We start from the raw sequence: 14427 nt of genomic DNA, 5'->3' as shown, positions 1-14427 counted from the left end.
GTTCCATTTGCCACCACTTGGCCCATATCCATCTCCACTCTTCCTATTCATGTATCCATCTAGAAGCCTTTTAAATACTACAATTATACCAACCTCCAAAACCATCTTGTTCTATACACACATCACCCTCTGCGTAACAAAGTTGCCCCTCAGGTTCCTTTTAAATTTTTCTCCTCTCACCTTAAACCTATGCCTTCTAGTTTTGGACTCCCCTACCCTTGGAAAATGACTATGGCTATTCACTGTAATCATGCCCCTCATGATTTTTAAATCTTCATAAGATCCGATGCTCCAGGGAAAAAAGCCTCTCCCTATAGCTATCTCCAATCACAAACTTCCTTGTAAATCTTTTCTGAAGTCCTTCAAGTTTAACAACATATTTCCTATAGTAGGGAGACCAGAAATGAACACAGTATCCTAAAAATGGTCAAACTAATGTCTTGTATAGTGCAAAGTGATGTCTGAACTCCTATATGCAATGCGCTGACCCATGTCACCTTCACCACCCTGCCTACCTTTGACTCCACTTTCAAGGAACTATGCAGCTGCGCCCATAAGTCTCTTTGTTGGGGAACATTCCCCAAGGCCTTGTACATCCATGACAATGTAACTAGTTTGTGAATAAAAATTTATTGTTAAAATGTACACAACCTCTTTCAGTCATGAAAGAGAACCCAAAAGCAACAAGTACTGAAGACAAGCTAGCAGACCACAAAAAACACTTTGGCAGGTCAAAAGGAAAATGTTTTTAACTCACCTGGGGAGCAGGATTGGAATCCCCTTTCAGAAAACAATAGCAGTGCCACAGATCCTGAGCAGGCATCAGTCCGGATCTTTCAGAGGATTTTATAGAATCATCTTTATGACTTCCAGTGCCATTCCCAAATGGGCCCAGATCTGGGAAAGATTGGGGGAAGTGTTTTGCCAAGTATCAAACAGCCTCAGGGTTGAAAAAACAGGTCAGCATGCTGCACTGTACAATCCATACCATTATGAATGATTGTTCACAGGACAAGGTATGGATGAGACTTCATCTTATGACAAAAATCTGAAAGCGTCTGGCATACATTTTAAACCCTGATCATTGAATGAACTAAATATATGAAATGGAGGCAGAGAACAGTGAAGTCTATTGTTTCTTTCATTCATGACTTTTCTCGATTAATTGGAATTGTGCACACAGTGATCTAAGGAACATAGTATTACAAGATGACATAGTTGTCGGTGTGATGGGTGAGGGTCATTGTCTGTCATTTGCAATCAAGGGAGGATTAACACTGACGATGGCAATATAGTTTGTGAGGCAGATCCAACATAAAATTCACGGGATAGTTTGAAGAGACTTCAGAACTCTGTATAAAAAGCCAAGTGTGTCTGTGCAATTTATTGACCTGAAAGCAGTAAGTGTGCCAACACAAAAGTCTGCAGAAAATGGTATTAGTGTGCAAACTGCCATTTTGAAAGCAAGAATAAGGAAAATGAATGTGATGATTTGCACAGTAGGGGGAGCTAAATGCCACAATTGTGGTAAAAGTGGTCATTTAAAATATATTATTGTTCTAAACATGCAAGTAATGGAATTAAATGGCACCTGAGTATTAAATGTAGCCAGATCCAGAAAACAGAAGAATAACAGCACCAGAATTTAGACATCTTAAGAGAGATCAATAATCCAGATAATCAATACCATTTGGTAAATCTGGAAGTAGAGGGAAATATGCAGCATTTAAAGTAGACACTGGAGCAGGTGTTCAAGTACTGTGATTAATTATGATGGTTAAAACAGATCAAATTCAAACTTTCTTCAACCAAACTGCAAGGCCAAGATGGAACAAGTTTAGAAGTTAAAAGTCTGATTGTGGCAAAATTAAAACGTAATGATAGAGAAATAATTGGAAAAAAAATTATATTTTTGAACCAAGGATCCTCATTTAATATGATGCATGGCTCAACAAAAAAGAAGTGTGATCATATGGTTGGGGAGGTTCTGAAAACATTCCATGACGCAGGACAAGCATTAAATGACAAATGTGAATTTGCAAAGCCTATGATTAAATTCTTAAGCTACATAGTATAAGCCATGAGAACGAAGATTGATTCTGAGACAATGAAGGTGATCAGAGAATGCCTTCAAATCTCAAGAACTTAACAGAACTCTGAATGTTTCTAAGAATACTTAACTGAGTAGGGAAATTCAGAATTAATCTATTAATAATCAATGTACTGTTGGGAGAACTGTTGAAACAAGACCAACAGTATCCCTGGAATGCCAGTCAGAGTAACTTATTGAAAGGAATCTTTAACTAAGAGTTAGTGTGTTACAACTCAGTCACTAACAGTAACTTCTGCGAATGTAGTTAAAAATCTCACAACACCAGGTTACAGACCAACAGGTTTATTTGGAAGCATTAAATGACTTGGATGTGAGCATAAGAGATATAGTTAGTAAGTTTGCAGAATTCACCAAAATTGAAGGTGTAGTGGACAGTGAAGAAGGTTACCTCAGATTAAAATGGGATCTTGATCAGATGGGCCAATGCGCTGAGGAGTGACAGATGGAGTTTAATTTAGATGTTGCATTTTGGGAAAGCAAATCTTAGCAGGACTTATACACTTAATGGTAAGGTCCTCGGGAGTGTTGCTGAACAAAGACTTTGGAGTGCAGGTTCATAGCTGCTAGAAAGTAGAGTCACAGGTAGATAGGGTAGTGAAGAAGGCATTTGATATGCTTTCCATTATTGGTCAGAGCATTGAGTACAAGAGTTGGGAGGTCATGTTGTGGCTGTACAGGACATTGGTTAGGCCATTTTGAAATATTGCATGCAATTCTGGTTTCCTTTCTATTGGAAGGATGTTGCAAAATTTGAAAGGGTTCAGAAAAGATTTACAAGGATGTTGTCAGGGTTGGAGGATTTGAGCTTTAGGAAGGGTTGATTAGACTAGGGCTGCTGTCCCTGGAGCGTTGGAAGCTGAGGGGTGACCTTAGAGAGGTTTATAAAATCATGAGGGGCATTGATAGGATAAATAGACAAAGTCTTTTCCCTGGGTGGGGCAGTCTAGAACTAGAGGGCATAGGTTTAGGGTGAGAAGGGAAAGATATAAAAGAGACCTAAGGGGCAACATTTTCACGCAGAGGGTGGTACATGTATGGAATGAGCTGCCAGAGGAAGTGATGGAGGCTAGTACAATTGCAACATTTAAAAGGCATCTGGGTGGGTATATGAATAAGGATTTGGAGGGATCTGGACCGGGTGCTGCAGGTGGAACTAGATTTGGGTTGGGTTTTCTGATCGGCATGGATGAGTTGGACCGAAGGGTCTGTTTCCGTGCTGTACAGCTCTGACTAGCTTTTGGAGCGCTACTCTGAACTACCTGATGAAGGAGCAGTGCTCCAAAAGCTAGTGCTTCCAACTAAACCTGTTAACCTATAATCTGGTGTTGTGTGATTTTTAACTTTGTCCACCACAGTTCAACACCGGCTCCTCCACTTCTGTGAATGTGCCATTGACAGCCCTTGGTGCAATGTTGCGACAAGCCGTGATTATCGATGCTGGTATTCCTACCTCTGCCAGTATGTGGCACAGTGTGAGACCAATTCTCCTTTTTCTGTAATGCGCCTGTTTACAAAATGGTTGATTAGTAATGTGAACTATATTCATTTCCATCATGTAATCAGCAGCATTCCCTCTAAGTTGTGTAACTGTACAGTCATGCAGCTGCTTGGAGATTCCAGTCCTGTCGATCAGGTGCCAAAGAATTGTCTCTGGTTCCAGAAGTTACTGCCACACAAGGAATCGGGGAAGTGTAGTTATCGGGCATAATTGGCAAGGATTTGCAAGAGCTATATGGATTAAATCTGTTCCTTGAATTCTGAGAGTTGCTGTTTTTCAGGGTCCTTGGCACATTGGTAGTCTGAACAAGGAGGCCCAAGTTCAGGTCTGGTCTGTGCCAGAAGTATGTAATAATATATCTGAAGAGGTTCATGAGAAAATATCTGGAACTCACTGTCTTTATCCAAAGATTGTGTGTGACATTGTCAGTCTGGCTGGTGCTAATGCACGTTCAACCTTAACTCTTTTTTTGAACCATTACCTGATATAGCTCTACAAAAGGTTGGAAAATGTAGATCAATTTTTTTCTACTTCATAGAGGAGTGACTGTACCATAATACTCGTCAGCATCAGAGAAATAAAAATGGAATACATGCATGAATGTCTCCAGATAGCAAGGTGTTATTGGAATGGGTGGCCAACGTACATCCCCAGCAAAGCTATACTGAGACAAACATTCGATCAACAAAATATCTCATAATTATCCATGATTTGTTAGTTTGTAATGAAATATTGTTAATACGTAAGACACACAATTGATATTCTCCATAAAGTGCATCAAGGTCATTGTGGATATCAAAATTACAAGCAAGAGGCCAACAGTTAGTATGGTGGCAAGGGAGTGGTCATCTGACTAAGGAAATTATATCCAGCAGTAACATCTGAGTCATTAACAGTCAGAAACAGAAACAGCCTTTACTATAATCGTCATTTCCATCAAGGACTTGGGAAACATTACGAATGCCCTTGTTTGAATATGAAGATATTCATCCTTATTGTTGACTATTACTGAGGCTGGATTAAGATAAATCATCACCAGACACAGTGATAAGATCATCAAAACAAATCTATTCAACTCTCAATGTTCCTGACATGATTGTACTTGGTAATGGACCACAGTTTGCAAACAATTGATTTGGAGAATTTGCCAATGATAATTTGCAAATTGGTTCAACTCACTACCTGCACTGAAATGGCTGAATCATAAAAAACAGTCAGAACTGTAAAAGGACTTCTGAAGAAAAATAATGACTTTAATTTGGCACAAATATAGATTGACAAAAGGTTGGAAAATGTAGATCAATATTTTTCTAATTCATAGAGGAGTGACTGCACCATAGTACTCAGCATCAGAGAAATAAAACTGGAATACATTCATGAATGTCTCCAGATAGCAAGGTGTTATTAGAACGGGTGGCCAACATACATCCCCAGCAGAGCTATACTGAGACAAACATTCGATCAAAAAATATCTCACAATTATGCATGATTTGTTTGTTGAAGATGAAAAAACTGCAAATGCAGCTACCTTTGTTATCTGGAAAAATAAACCTCACATTAACATTGATCATATTAGAGTAGGAAAACAAGCAGAAGTTTAAGGAGAACAACCTATTAGGAACTTCAACCACTGCTGTCGAATGAGGGAGTTGGGAAATTTTCAACCAGGGAAAGTGTAAGTATTGGAAACTGGCAACAAGAAGCAACTATTGTTAAGAAACAGAATGGCCAAGATGATATTAGGTGGAAATAACACAAAGTGTTTGTTATATGGAGAAATCAGAGAGTATTAACATTGATATCATTGACAAGAAAATCATTTCAGATATTGACTTAGAACTCTGGTTTTTTGAGAAGACGTGAGACTCACTGAAAGCTCTATGAATCCCTCAGAAATACATGCATGAGGTGAGAACAGGGAGAGTGCATCAGACCATCAAATTCAGAAATAATTCTAAAAGCGATTAGCAAGTGTATTAAAACTGCCTCAGCCACTAATGCTATGATGTTTGAGACTTTGGACGTAGATGGAAAAAGTGCAGAAAATGAAAAAAAAGACTTGAGGGGAGAATTGGAATAATGGATTAACAGTAACAGTCTAAGAAATCAAAATTTCATAAATAGAAAGAACTTAAAGAGAGATCTCATGGAGGAAGCAGTACTCTGAATTTAGAAAGATCCATGACTGTAAATATTTAGTGAACAAAAGGTTCTGGTCAAAATGTACACAAACTGTTACAGAGTCATTTGAGAGATATTCAGATCCCTATTCCCCTCAACCAGAAAATGAGCTCAGTTCTAATCCATCAGTCTAAAAGTCTTGCTGTTTTAAATTCTCTCTCCTGAACTCATACTGTTTTAGCCTCTGTCTCAAAATTTTACTTTTAACTATTCCCTTCTTAAGTCTTGTTGTTTACATAGTTTTATGACATTTTTCTGTATATGATTTTGAAGCTAACTTGCAAAGTTCTAGTATTTTTTGTTTTGATAAACTCTCTTAACCTTTACCAAAGACACTTAATGGAATAACTTGTTAAAAAAAAACTGTCTACAAAATGTATAAATACAAACTGTATGCTGTATATGAATAATTTAGAAAGCTTCAGGAGAACAATAAACTATTAACAGAATTTGTCTCATTCTGCTCTCCAGTAATTTCCAGGACCCTCAATTCCAGAGCTCATTAACACCTTTGAGGGTATTACTGAGAATCGGTTAAAACACAGAAGACAGAGTTGGGATTAATGAGTCTTTTTCAGGTTGGAAATATGTAACTAATGGTGTGCTAGAAAGAACAGTCCAAGGGCCTCAATTATTTATCTTTGTGACTTGCAAGAGGGGCACACTGTAATGTATCCAAATTAATTTGTTGATGATACAAAAATAGATAGAAGGGCAAATTGTAATGAAGGCATAAGGAATCTACAATATATTGAGATTGTGGGCAAAAACTTAGAAGATGGATTTAATGTAGGAAAGTGTGACGAGCAAAAGTAGGCCATTCAGCCCATCAAGGCTGCTCTGTCATTCAATAAAATCATGGCTGATTTGTTAATCTTCCACTTTCCTGCCTTTTCCCCAGATCCTTTGATTCCCTTACTGATTAAAATTCTGTCTTCCTCAGCCTTAAATATACTTATGACCCAGTCTCAACAAGAATGCCATAGATTTAGAATCCTCTGAGGAGAAATTCCTCTTCATCTTTGCCATGCACTTTAGTAGAAAGAATCAAAAAGCAAAGTATTATCTAAATGGATTTAGGTATTCTTGTTAGCATGCAGGTGTAACAAGTAAATACGAAGGAAAATGGAATTTAGGCCTTTATTGCTAAGGATTGGAGTTTAATAATAAGCAAGCCTTGTTACAACTGTACAGGGTGTTGGTGAGGCTGTACCTGAAGTACTGTATATGGTTTTGGTCCCTGTATATGTTGGCATTGGAGGCAGTTTAAAAGTGACTCACTAGGTTGATTCCTGGGATGACATATCAAGAATGGTTAAACTGGTTAGGTCTTTATTCAGTAGAGTTGAGAAGAATGAGAGGTGATCTTATTAAAACATTCATAAAAAATTCTGAGCGGGCCTGACTGGGTAGATGTTGAGAAGATGTTTCTATTGCTGAAGGAATCTCAAACTATAGGAATTGGTTACAGACTAAACGAACGTATTTTAAACTGTGATATGATGGAATTTCTCCTCCCACACGACAGTGAATGTCTGGAATTTTCTATCCCAGTGAGTTGTGGAGACTGAATGTATTTAAAATAGAAACAGGTAAGTTTTGAAGTATTGAGTGAAAGGCTTTGAGGAGCTGGAATGAAAGAAGAGTTGAGACCTGGGCCAGATTAGGCCATGATCTTGTTGAATGGTACAGTAGTCTTCAGCAGCTGAATGGTCCAGTTCTGCTTCTATTTCTGATGTTCGGTGTCCAAACATGGGCAAAAGAGCTGAATTCAATAACTGTGGTGAGAGTGATTGTTTTTGACATTAATTCTCCAACACTCTTATTCCTTAATGCATCTTATTCCTCTTTTCTACTTTATTTGTTGGAGTCTATCCTCCTGCCAATTTAGTATAAGCCTTTCTTGTCACTAATGAATCTTTCCGCAATGACATTGGTTCCAGTCCTGTTGAGATATGACCCATCTCTTTTTAACATATGAATTCTGCCAAGGATTTGCTCCCAATTCCTGAGAATCTGAAAGCCTCCAATCTACATCATGCTTCAAACTTTGCAATGATCCTCCCTACCTTCCTGTTTCTACTCTAGCTGGTGCATAGCACAGGAAATAATCCACTGATTACTACAATCGGGATCTTAATCTATAGCTTCCTCCTTAGCGCCTAGAAATCTACCCACGTGGCCTCAATAACAGCCCTCTCTACAGCATTGGTGCTAAAAAACTTATGGTTCCCCTCCTCCCTGCAAAATATTTTGTCCTTTACTCAACACCAGGGAGGCAACACACACCATATGCAACACACACCATATAAGTGACCATGATGATGGTCTGAAGTCTCCAAACTGAATTCCAGTTTGACAGTGCCACCTAAACCAAAGCGATCTGCATTTCCTCGCTTTTCCTACAATCCCAGATGGTCACTATCTACTAACCTGAACTTTTCTCTGCCTGTGAGGTGACAGGCTACTGGAAAATTGATACACAAAACTCTCAGCCTCCTTGATTCTCTGCAGTGACTTAAGCTGCTTTTCAAACTCTGAAACTCTGAGCTCCAGCTCAAACTGAGACACATCTGACACACATGATGTGTCCTGAAGTTCCAAAGTGGTGCAGGAATTACAAGCAAATGGTCTCAGCTGCCTTTCAATGAACTAAGAAAAAAAGTCTCAATCCCCTCTTTTAGAATCTGCTTTAAACTATCAATTTTAATTAATGCCCCGAGACCTCAGTTCTCAAGTCTCTCTCTATTGGACTATCGTTTTTTTTAGAATAGGAGCAAAACAGCACTTACTCCTTACTGCACCAATTGCCCCACTCAAGAGATTCCCAGAGTTTAGTATTCAGTGGAAGTAGCTCTCCATGGCACTAAATTATTTGCTATTTCCTCCACAAGCCCCCATGATTTCCCAACCCCAAACATGGTCTGACTTTGACTTACATGGGATTAATACTAATTGATATGATTGATTTCTAAAGGCCATTTTGCAGAAATTATTATTTTGCTCATAACCTAAAAACATAAAAATGGGTTGCCCCTTTCAGAGTTTGTTAGAGGCTGTCAGATCATCAACATGAATACTGCCATCAAACATGGGAACATCACCCATCAAATACACTGCAGATACTCATGTGACTCACCCAATATTGTCTACCTCGTATGCTCAGGCAAGGATGTCATGAGGCATGGTATATTGGCGAGACCATGCAGACACTACAACAACGGATGAATGGACACTGCATAACAATCGCCAGACAAGAATGTTCCCTCCCAGTCAGGGAACACTTAAGAGGACAAGGACATTCAAACTCTGATCTTTGGGTAAGCATCCTTCAACACGGTCTTCGAAGATACACAACAATGCAGAATCACTGAGCAGAAACTGATAGTCAAGTTCTATACCCATGAAGACGGCCTCAATCACACTATATGTGACCGCATCCAGGAAAAAAAGCTGTCTAAGGCAAGAGACATGTTTTGTGTTTTCCCGTTTCAAAAGCCAGTTCAACTCTAGTTTGTGTGTTAGTGGAAGAGGTGTGCTACTAAGCTGAAGTATTTACATGTACCAGCCTGGGTTTGAGCACTAGTATCCTGTGAAAATCAGAGTTGAAGAACCATCCATAAGACATCTATGTATTGTAGGTAAAATAACTCGAGTGCTGGAAACGTGTCAGTCAAAGTGAAACAGAATAAAACAATTTCAATCAATCTGCAATGTCAAGTATCTCAAAATTCACTTTTCAATGAGCTATATCAACGCTGCAGGATACAACAACTGAAACAACCATAATAGTGTTCCACGTACACTTCACAAGTGACCCAGAAACTGACCTGTGTATTTTTTTCTTAAATTTTAACTTTTTTGACTTAACTCTAATTATTAATCTGTATATACATATATTGAATTATTATTTCTTCTCACATTTAATAACTACTAAACTCACTTCTTTGTTAACTCAGGTAAGATTGGCTATTTGGCTTCTTTTAACATCAATTCATTTGGTCCAAGTTCATCCTTCCTCAACTGGGACCTTTACAATTTGGGGTATCCCATCTGGAACCAGAATAAATTGGGTATCTCGCTGGGTTCTCCTAATAGCTTTTAACTGAAATTCAAACTTCCAGTTAATAACTGCAAGAAAACATGAAAGAGCCCAGAAAGCGCGGCGCCAGGGACCCAGGTTCGATTCCAGCCTCGGGCGACTATCTGCATGGAGTTTGCACATTCTCCCAGTGTCTGCGTGGGTTTTCTCTGGGTGCTCCGGTTTCCTCCCACATTCCAAAGATGTGCAGTTCAGGTTAATTAGCCATGCTAAATTGCCCATAGTGATAGGTGTATTAGTATGGAGTAGGGAAATGGGTCTGGGTGGGTTACTCTTCAGAGGGTCGGTGTGGACTTGTTGGGCAGAAGGACCTGTTTCTGCACTGTAGGAAATCTAATATGTGAAAAGGAATGCAAGGGTGGAGAAAAGAACATTGCTGCAGTTGTGGTGCGGGGGTGGGAGGGAGGGGGGAGATGGTTAGGTGTTTGCTAGTAGAGAGGGGAATAGGCAGCACGAAGGCCAAGGAGACCTCAAGTGGAAGGGGAGAGGGAGGTTGCAATGTTGGGGGAGACCAGAAGTAGGCTGCAAAGAAGACAGAATTATTTTAAATCTATCAACAAAGGGATACTTAGCTACATCGGAGTCAGGAAGAATGAAATCACTGAGGTAATGAATTCACTGAAAATGAACATGAAATTTCTAACTTAAAAGTGAATATGTTCAGGAGCTTATGGGTGGTATTGCATCAATTATTAAATTTAAATCAAGGATTGAGTTCAGTCACGCAGTGAGAGTAGTAACTGCTCATTTAAAATTTTTCAGCTTTGTGCATATGTGATGAAACCTTATTAATATGTAAAGGTGTGTTTTGGGTATTAGTTTCTTTTTCACATGGAAATGTGTAACAGTTATTTTGAAAAGAAGGTTATTGTTAACTTATGGCTGTTGTCTTTTGCAATTTAAATTCTATGGTTTCTAGGAAATTAATACATTCCTCGTATGCAGTGACTTTAAATTTAATGGAATTTAACTGATAACTGAGGGCAGGGATGAATTCTTCTGGTTCAGCTTCTGTTTAAGTCTAAATGCCCCATACGTCAAACAAATACAAAAAATATTGTTACTATGCACCTGCATAAATAAATTGGTAAGAATGAAAAAGGAGACCCCAAAATCACAAGGAAGATCCAAGTAAAATCTCAAAGAGTTCTCAAAAAAAAAATTGAGCCATGTGTTTCATATTCTGATCTGGCTCCTGTGACTTAGAGTCTGCAGTCTTTAAAGCAGCTAAAGTCAGTTTGTTTAGATGTGACTTTAAACCACTGTCATTAGTCTGAGGCATTATTGTCTCTTTCTTGTTAGAAATTTGAACTTTTGATGTTTAATTGAAACTACATAATAGATTCAAAGAGAAGTATATATTCTTTCAAGTTCATTGTAAGGATTGACACCCGGTATCATTAATCAAATAGTTCTTTCTACAACAGGATTACACATAATCTCTGATTCTTAAAGTACTTTAAGTTCAGTAGACTTGTCTCCCAATGCCAGAGATGGAAACCTTATCCCCTGTGAGGTAAGTTCCTAATGTAAAATTGATATTACCTATAGGAAATTCAGAGACTACAACAATAACTGATCCATTGAATAAAGCCATATTCTAAATTCACTCTACACAATGGAACAATTAAAAAGTTTCTATCAGTACTCTGATTCAATATTCCTTATTTAACAAAATCACTAAAGTTCACATCTATTGCAAAATCAAAGTTTGAGCCAAAGCTGTATCCTTCATAATATTAATCTTTTCGGATCTTTAAACGTACAAACATGCTGTCACTTCAGCTTCAAACCAAACATCCCATAATCTTTCATGCTCCAATTTGTACCCATTGTAAGTTGGCATTGGTTTTTCACCTAATCAGACGTCATTCTTTGGAGAAACATTAGACCACACTGACAAGAGTATAGTCTTATTTCAAATTTCAGAACCTTGCTTTTCCATTTCTTAGTCTTTTTGAATCATTTTTGGTTCCCACATGGTCTCTTTTCCTACACAGGGAAGCATTTCCTTTCATTACTGCCACTTCCCTCCTGGTCATTAGTGTTATGTTCACTCCCAGAATGCTAGGTAGATGTGCCAACAAAGCTACTACCTAGGTAGTTGTCAGATATAAGCAAATGTTTTATTAACCAGCACCTGTGGGACGTGGAGCATGCCAGTTGATCAAATATTCTGATTGATCAAGAGATCCAAACAATCAATGTAAAACCACACAGACTAAATAATAGCAATGTAATGTGGGGGTATATATATCACTGTCATATTTTATGTACTGCATAAATCACAGCAATTTTTTAAAAATAATACACTTTGGCTTGAAATAAAACTTATCGGCAGAGAGCCTTCTCACTCGCACCCTCAGCTGACAACTTGTACATCGCAGAGATCACGATAATATAGTAAACATCTGATATTTCAGGTTTTTAGTTTTGCAGGTGAATCAAGACTGCCAGTTTATAAGATGCTAATTAAAATAAAAACATAGCAATTAGTTCAAAGACCTGCCTCCCTTATATTATAAATTTCACAGTCTTCTAGGTGGGATTTGATTGCTGAACGATAAAGGTAATTTTGCCATAGTCTTACTGGACCAAATGTCTCTCCTCTCATTAGAGCCGGAGAGAAGGAGAACCCTTTGTGATAACCTTAACTGGGGAATTGAACACATGCTGCTAGTGTTTCTCTGCAATACAAACCAGCCAGCCGTCCAACTTGAACTGAATTGAATTTAACTGAATTGAATTGAATTTATTGTCACGTGTACAGAGGCACAGTGAAAAGCTTTGTCTTGCGAGCAATACAGGCAGATCACAGAGTTAAGTAGCATAGATGAGTAAATAATAGGTAAACAGCGGCAAAAACAAAAACACAGGTACAGTTGAATGTTAAGGGTTTGAGAGTCAATTCAGTATTCTAACAACAGTAGGGTAGAAACTGTTTCAAAACCAACTGGTGTGTGTGTGTTCAGGCTTCTGCACCTTCTCCCCAATGGTAAAGGTTGTAGAAAAACATTGCCAGGGTGGAATGGATCTTTGAGAATGCTGGTGGCCTTTCCTTGACAGTGGGCCTCATAGATGGATTGTTTTCTTTCTCTCTCTTTCCAATTTAAGTTGCTGTAGTGACTATAATGAGGTCAGCCAGTTGGACCTCATAGAATATGAGTTCCCTGATTGGGTTGTTAATCTGGTCCAATCAGGGACCCCTGACTGACCGATAAAAAGAGGAGTGTCCAACTCTATTTTGATTTAGTCCCTACCCTCCCCTTCACTGTTTTTGATCACACAGCACTGTCCCTTGATGTGAAGGGCAGTGTTTGTCACTGGCCACCCGGGTGTTTTCCTGTCTTCCTGGTGGTGGAATTTGAATAAAGATTGGTGCACTTTGCGTCTTCCACTGTGTCTCACACCTGCACACACACACCATGGGTGCTGGGGACAAAATAAGCACTACCGCACTTAGGTGGTAGTGTGGGGGTTAATATTTAAAAAAAAATAAAATAAAAAAAAATAAACAGGAGTGACGTCCCTACCCTCCCTTTCTAAAAAAAAGAGGAGTGTCCCGCGGTTACGTTAGAGCCCGGGTGTCCTTGGAGAAGGAGCACGCGGTGTCCACCAACACCCTGGAGTTGTTCAGGGAGAGGTGGGCGCCGCAGGGAGTGGAGTGCATCATTTCTCCCTCCAACTCTATTTTGATTTAGTCCCTACCCTCCCCTTCACTGTTCTGATCACACAGCACTGTCCCTTGCTGTGAATGGCAGTGTTTGTCACTGGCCACCCGGGTGTTTTCCTATTTTCTTGGTGGTGGAAATTGAATAAAGATTCGTGCACTTTGTGTCTTTCACAGTGTCCTGCACACACACACACACCATGGGTGCTGGGGATAAAATAAGCACTACCGCACTTAGGTGGTAGTGTGGGGGTTTAAAAAAGAAAATTAAAAAAAATAAAATAAAAAAAAATAAATAGGAATGTTTTGATCACATTCCTTTGATGTGAAGGGCAGTGTTTGTCACTGGCCACCCGGGTGTTTTCCTATCTTCCTGGTGGTGGAAATTGAATAAAGATTCGTGCACTTTGTGTCTTTCACTGTGTCTCACACCTGCACACACACACCATGGGTGCTGGGGAAAAAAAAATAATAAAAAAAAACAAACAAAAAAAATAAATAGGAACGTTAAACATCCTGTAAAATAGAAAAGAAAAAAAAAGAGGAGTATCCGTCGGTTACGTTAGAGCCCGGGTGTCCTTGGAGAAGGAGCACGCGGTGTCCACCAACACCCTGGAATTGTTCAGGGAGAGGTGGGCGCCGCAGGGAGTGGAGTGCATCATTTCTCCCTCCAATTCTATTTTGATTTAGTCCCTACCCTCCCCTTCACTGTTTTGATCACACAGCACTGTCCCTTGATAAGGGCAGTGGTGTTTCTCACTGGCCACCCGGGTGTTTTCCTATCTTCCTGGTAGTGGAATTTGAAAAAAAAAGAAAAAAAAAATTAAACAGGGACTTGTGAAAATAAAAAGAAAACAAAAGGA

This window comes from Chiloscyllium plagiosum, chromosome 10 (genome assembly GCF_004010195.1).
Source record: "Chiloscyllium plagiosum isolate BGI_BamShark_2017 chromosome 10, ASM401019v2, whole genome shotgun sequence".
In the NCBI taxonomy this organism is placed as follows: Eukaryota; Metazoa; Chordata; class Chondrichthyes; order Orectolobiformes; family Hemiscylliidae; genus Chiloscyllium; species Chiloscyllium plagiosum.
Note: the sequence above shows the minus strand (reverse complement) of the source record.